General features: G+C 29.2%; 1 protein-coding gene across 1 annotated transcript in view; it reads left to right on the top strand.

The window, feature by feature from the left end:
* Positions 1-2588: 2588 nt before the first annotated feature.
* LOC137652508 (protein toll-like) overlaps positions 2589-7500 on the top strand; it is a 37154-nt gene continuing 32242 nt past the window's right edge. The window contains exon 1 of the mRNA XM_068385954.1: positions 2589-2888. The gene's annotated coding sequence lies outside the window, so the exon portion shown is untranslated. The remainder of the gene's footprint in view (positions 2889-7500) is intronic.

Here is a 7500-nt window from a genome sequence, read left to right on the forward strand (position 1 = left end):
TTACTTGAATATATATGGTTATGTGTATGCATATTTATTCAGTTTAATTTATTGTATTTTATACCAAGGTTTATACATTTAATGTTTATCTGTACTTTCGTTTGTATGTTAATGAATTTCTTGTTATGTAAACATCAGGAAACAATTATGAAAGTTATACACACACACACACACACACACACACACACACACACACATATATATATATACATATATTTTCTATATATATATATATATATATATATATATATATATATATATATACATACATATATTTTCTATAAATATATATATATATATATATATATATATATATATATATATATATATATATATATAGATTTATATACGTTATGTACAAGTCCACTTGCAGCACAAACTCCTCGCTAACACGTTAATAAATAGGTCTCATCTTGAAGACCAAATTGATAAATAAAATGTAAGTTTTTTCACATTCTATGAATCATAAGAAACATTATTAGATGAATTTCCTAAAGGACAAGTAATATATGCAATTAGTACCACGTAAGCTTATTGTTATTTATATCACAATGGTATATATATTTTGTTTTTCAAAAGTAAACAATGCCTGAAAATCTGTTTGTTTGTTTACAGCCTGTTACGTTGTGGCGAGGCAGGGTTGCCATTTCTGATTGTAAAAACGCGCTACAGGAGCTTCCAAAATATGCCAGAATGCGCTACTAAATCCTTTCTTCAAAGCGCTCTATAGGATTAGTAACCTTATTAACAGAACTAATATCTTGACATGTAGGACTGCAACATACTTTGAGAGAGAGAGAGAGAGAGAGAGAGAGAGAGAGAGAGAGAGAGAGAGAGAGAGAGAGAGAGAGAGAGAGAGAGAGAGAGCAGTCTTATACAAGTGATAATGTGAAAATTGATATAATACAGTATGTGAAAAAGATAGAAAAACAGCCTTATCATATATCTGATAGAGCGGAAATTGATATAATACAGTGTGTGAAAAAAGATAGAAAAATGCAGTCTGTTTATCATATACTTTATCAGATGGAAAATCGCTATGTTTCGCGCTAGATTTGTCTAAAAACGCTAAACTTACAAGAAACGTACTAGATCTAGCGCGAAAAGCGCTAAAATGGCAACTATGCTGGCGGGGGATAATTTGGTGTTGTCTTGCCTAAAGCAATCTATTCGTCTGTGAGTTGCTTGTTAAGGATTTTCACATTGTTTGGTTAATGCAGTGTTGATCTGGACTGGGTTTATAAGAAAATAAGTCATATATCATTGCCCCAATATATTTTAGAAGTTAATTTGTTGAAACATGTTGGCTTATAATTCGCCACTTTCGTCTCCTGAATAAAAAGACAGTATCTTTTCAAAATAAGTCAATTTTAACGTTCCAAATCATATAATGCAAATGAAAATATCTTGCGTTATGATTCAGAATGTCGCATTACTAAATATCGTCCATTTTATCAATATAGGATGATGAGAAATCTTGATTTTCCTCATTTCTAAATAATCAGTGTTACCAGATAAAGTGACATGACAAATTACCTTCCTTATTTCTTCCTAATAGGTTTCAAATATCGTTAATAAAGCTTTCTGGCAACGTATAGTTAGTACGTGCTAATGTGTTGTGAAGCAATCTCGTTAATTCTCTTTACAATATGATAATTTATTTGAGAGTTATGTGCTCCGTGACCACCAAAATAAAACACTGACCATCGTATGGTAACAAACCGTTTGTGGGCGGAGCTGTTGCAGCTTGCCTAAGTGACCAACGCACAAAATCAATCTCCCTCTCTCTCTCTCTCTCTCTCTCTCTCTCTCTCTCTCTCTCTCTCTCTCTCTCTCTCTCTCTCTCTCTCTCTCTCTCTCAACAGATTATACATCAACTATACCTTGTTGATTATCAATCAACAGCCTTTGGTCACGGACGAAGACACGTTACCTATCATGTTATACTATAAATAATTCAACTATATTTTATATAATCGTGACTATAGCATTATATATCAGTCGCAATCTTATAAGATGAATCAGGTATATCATAGCTGTGCATTCAAGTCTGTGGTATGAAGAAAATACAAAAGAAACCTGATTTTTTATGCACCTGTTCTTCCAGACACTGGAAACATTGATATTCCAGAGATTCCAGTCACTCTAAGTCCATAAAATATCTTTTAATACATGAGAGGAGCTGGTGTATCGTATATTTAAGTAGGATAATATACGCTGATATCCTGCTTGACTAACAAATCCTTTTTATTAATAAAGAATCCTTTAGGAAATGTAATTATCAATAGTAGGAAATAAATATAAATATTAACTGGCAACTTTTTGTGAGTGAGCCACCGATATTACATACTTTCCAGTCACTCCAAGTCCATAAAATATCTTCTAATACATGAGTGGAGGCATTATATCACATATTTAATCAGGATAATATACGCTAATATCCTGCTTGACTAGTAAATCCTTTTTATTAAAAAGAAATCCTTCAGGAAATGTAATTATTAGTAAGAAATAAACATAAATATTAACTGGCAACTTTAGTGAGCAAGCCATGCTCGCTGACTCGCTCAACGGGTCGTGGAGTCGACCAACAGGTGTATTGGAGACAAGACGTACTTTTTGGATTTGTGTATAAATCGTGAAAATATAACTTTTATCTCTTGACAGCGGCGTAATTTGAGAAGTTTCGTATTTGTGAACAGTGTTATTACTCCATTATCCCGCTGGAGAGAGATTTGTAAGCCTGAAAAGCAAGACATATCCTAAAGTGAGTAGGATTTTATTTGGCCTTGGTCGTAGGAGTCGAAGAGTGCCAGCGAACCTTTACGGACTGAATATTTATCCAGAAAGTGATTTTTCTTACAGATGGAAGCCCTCATATACGGAAAAACGTAAGTAAAAATAGATAAAGATATAAACTAAATATTTAAACTTAAAACATATTCCTTTCACGAATAGGAAACAAAACATCGCGTACGAATTGGTCGAAAAGTGACGTAACTTAGGCTAACTTGGTCTACCGTAGGGGGTGTGATGTCTAAATATCACTTTCGATGTGATTGTAAAGTTTTTTTCATTAATTTCATCCTTCATTTTGTTTTAGCTATAGGATATTGCACCTTCCTTGTCTCAACTGGTTTTTATGTATTCCGTTTTCCGAGAATCGAAGAAATTTCTTAAGAATTAATGTTTTTATAATTGGAAGTACTTATTTTATTCAGCTGCTTATTGTGGTGTTGGGTGGAATTAATTTTTTGTTATTGAAAGGTTTATATATATATATATATATATATATATATATATATATATATATATATATATATATATATATATAAATATATATATATATATATATATACACAGTATATATATATATATATATATATATATATATATATATATATATATATATATATATATATATATATATATTATTTAATAAGCGATTGCTGTAATTTTACAAATTAAGTTATTTTTTTCACCACATATATTTTATATGTATTTGTGTGATGCATATATATTTAATTATACTGTGTATTTTTATGGTTGTAATGTATATATATATATATATATATATATATATATATATATATATATATATATATATATATATATATATATATATATATATATATAATATATATATATATATATATATATATATATATATATATATATATATATATATATACTGTACATTATATATAAAATTATATATGTATTATATATTCATACATATATCAATACATGTATTATAATTATGCATGTGTGTGCACGTGACTATAAATTACTACACAAGATTACTAGGGACAACTCCACCCATAATTATCTACCAAAATACAAGTAATAATGAAATAATTTAACTTTTTTCACTTGGATTAACATACGTCGTAATATCACCTATTATAACCAAACTTAATATGAATATAATTTTTGAGGGAAGGGGTTTCTACCCCCCTCCCCTAGTTACCCCCCACACCATTCCCCTCCCCAGTGTGCAGTTACTTAGGAACGTGTACAGTTGGCTTCTTTAACCTCGGTACACTTCCCTGGAGGTTGAGGAGACGTCAGTGTACCGGAATTAGTGAAGCCAACTGTACCAATGTTAGGTAGTACTTAAAGGAAGTAGACTACCAATAAAGACTATGGGAAGAATTTAGAGTATATGGCATACCATTTCACCTTGAGTAAGGCGAGGAAAATGTGACATTTGAGAAAAAACAAATTTATTAAGATTTTATATAGGCCTACGGTTCGTTCAAATGCTGATTGCTTTCAATGTTGTGGGTATATATTATCTTTACCGGGTTATTATTATTATTATTATTATTATTATTATTATTATTATTATTATTATTATTATTATTATTATTGTTGATGTTGTTAGTATTTTTATTATTATTATTATTATTATTATTATTGTTGTTGTTGTTGTTGTTGTTGTTAGTATTATTATTATTATTATTATTATTATTATTATTATTATTATTATTATTATTGTTGATGTTGTTAGTATTTTTATTATTATTATTATTATTATTATTATTATTGTTGTTGTTGTTGTTGTTGTTGTTAGTATTATTATTATTATTATTATTATTATTATTATTATTATCATTTTTATTAATATTATATTGTTGTTAGTATTTTTATTATTTTTATCATTATATTATTATTATCGTTGTTGTTGTTGTTGTTGTTGTTAGTATTTTTATTATTATTATCATTATTATATATATATTATTATTATTATTATTATTATTATTATTATTATTATTATTCCTAGCTAAGCTGCAACCCTAGTTGGAAAACCAAGATGCTATAAGCCCAGTGGCTCCAACAGGGAAAAATAGCCCAGTGAGGAAGGGAAACAAGGAAATAAATAAACTACTAGAAATACTCGACAAACAATAAAATAATTAAAAAACAGTAACAACATCAAAACAGATATTTCATATATAAACTATAAGTCAGCTTGTTCAACATAAAAACATATGCTGCTTGTGAGGTTTTTTAGTTTTGCCTTTTTGATAATAATCAAGGATTTAGCAATGGAATAATAATGAAAATTGGATGTAAAAATTTTAATTGAAATTTGGGTAGGCCTAAGTTTTGCAGATCGTGTGGCCCAATGTTTTATTCACGTTTCTTGATGCCGTGGTTAAATGTTTATATAGGCCTACATGATAATGTTGAATGTAACATAGGCCTACATGATAATGTTGATAATGATAATAAGAATAATTATAAAAATGATAATGGCTGGAATAAACGGTAGTTAAGGTAAAACTAAACCTGGTCCACTTTCAAAGAAAATAAAACCATGAGACTAGTTTTTATATATCAATAGTCATATGTTTGATATTATACATGGCCTATACTCGTATACTTTTGTTTTCATTTCGAGAATAATTGGCCTCCTAGGTCCCAACGATTAGGCCTAAGCTTTAATGAGACCCCCGGAGTTTACATTTCCTTTCCCGAGTAATCTATTCTGGTCTTTGGTAGAGAGGGTTAGTTAGTTACTGGCTCCAAATCTTCAGTCTCGTGAAAATCACACTGACTATAGTCACCATGTTTGAGCTCTCTCTCTCTCTCTCTCTCTCTCTCTCTCTCTCTCTCTCTCTCTCTCTCTCTCTCTCTCTCTCTCTCTCTATATATATATATATATATATATATATATATATGTTTATATAAATTATATATATATAAATATATATATATATATATATATATATATATATATTATATAATTATTATTATTATTATTATTACTTCCCTAAGCTACAACCCTAGTTGGAAAAGCAGGATGCTATAAGCCCAAGAGCCCCAACAGGGAAAATAGCCCAGTGAGGAAAGGAAATAAGGAAAAATGAAAAATTAAAAAATGTAAAGATTAAGTTTTTCTTTTAAATTTTTTTATCTTTAAAATTTTTAAGTTTGAATTAAAAAAAAAAGGATTCAAGTCTTAAAATTTTTAAATCGTAAGACTTTCTAAATATTCAATTTTTTATCTTTAAATATTTAAGTTTTTAAAGATTTAAAAATCTTAGTTTTGAATATTTAAGTACTTAAATTTTTAAATTTTTAAATATTTAAATCTTTAAATTTTTAATTTTTTAAGATATTTAAATCTAAATTTTTTGATATTTAAATTTAAATTTTTAAATATTTAAATCTTTAATTTTTTATTTTTTAAATATTTAAATCTTTAAAATTTTAAATATTTAAATCTTTAAATTTTTAAATATTTAAATCTTTAAATTTTTTAATATTTAAATCTTTAAAAAATTTAAATGCTTAAACCTTCAAGTTTTTAATTTCTTAAATCTCCAAGTCTGTGAGTCTTTAAATCTACCCATTGACTATCACAGTAAGACCCATCTAAGCTATATTTATTATTATTATTATTACTAGCCAAGCTACAACCCCAGTTCGAAAAGCAAGATGCTATAAGCCCAAGGGCTCCAACAGGGGAAAAATAGCCCAGTGAGGAAAGGAAATAAGAGAACTCCAACCGGAGATGAAATATAGAAAGAAATGTTACTCTCCTTTGCCCTGTGTAGACAATCACTCTCTTTCAGACTCAAGTATATATGGTATGTACAGTTGCCTAATAATTTCGCCTTCTTGGCAGTCTATTTCTTTTTCTTAGCGCCCCCTTCAACCGTTTATTACTTCCGTGGTTTATGGAGAGAGAGAGAGAGAGTTCACATAACACACAGTACTAAGAGAGAGAGAGAGAGAGTTCACATAACACATAGTACTGAGAGAGAGAGAGTTCACATAACACATAGTACTGAGAGAGAGAGAGTTAACAAAAACGCGTATTCAAAGAGTTCGCATAAAACACATTACAGGAAGAGAGAGAGAGAGAGAGAGAGAGAGAGAGAGAGAGAGAGAGAGAGAGAGAGAGAGAGAGAGAGAGAGTTAACAAAAACACATACTCAGAGAGTTTGCATATAAACACACATTAATGAGAGAGAGAGAGAGAGAGAGAGAGAGAGAGAGAGAGAGAGAGAGAGAGAATCTTCTACGCAATATGTATCAGATCATGTGACAGTCTATAATGAATGAACGCTTTGAATAAAACCTTGATTTAAGAAGGTGACGATAGAGTTGGCATCTTGATTATTTTTTTTTTTTATTGAATGGGAAGGACAAAATTGTGATTTTGTAATGTTTCTTATATAAAGGAACATTTAGGATTGTGATTTTGTCATGTTTCTTATATAAAGGAATATTTAGGATTGTGATTTTGTCGTGTTTCTTATATAAAGGAACATGTAGGATTGTGATTTTGTAATGTTTCTTATATAAAGGAACATTTAGGATTGTGTTTTTGTAATGTTTCTTATTAACAACAACAACCAATGCAGCTGTTTTTAGTCCACTGCAGGACAAAGGCCTCAGACATATCAATTCATGTGTGGGGTTTGGCCAGTTTCTATCACCAAGCAGTACAGTCGAATTGGTGATGGTGGGAGATTTTCGTCTGATCGC

The sequence above is a fragment of the Palaemon carinicauda genome, chromosome 13, assembly GCF_036898095.1.
Source record: "Palaemon carinicauda isolate YSFRI2023 chromosome 13, ASM3689809v2, whole genome shotgun sequence".
Taxonomy (NCBI): domain Eukaryota; kingdom Metazoa; phylum Arthropoda; class Malacostraca; order Decapoda; family Palaemonidae; genus Palaemon; species Palaemon carinicauda.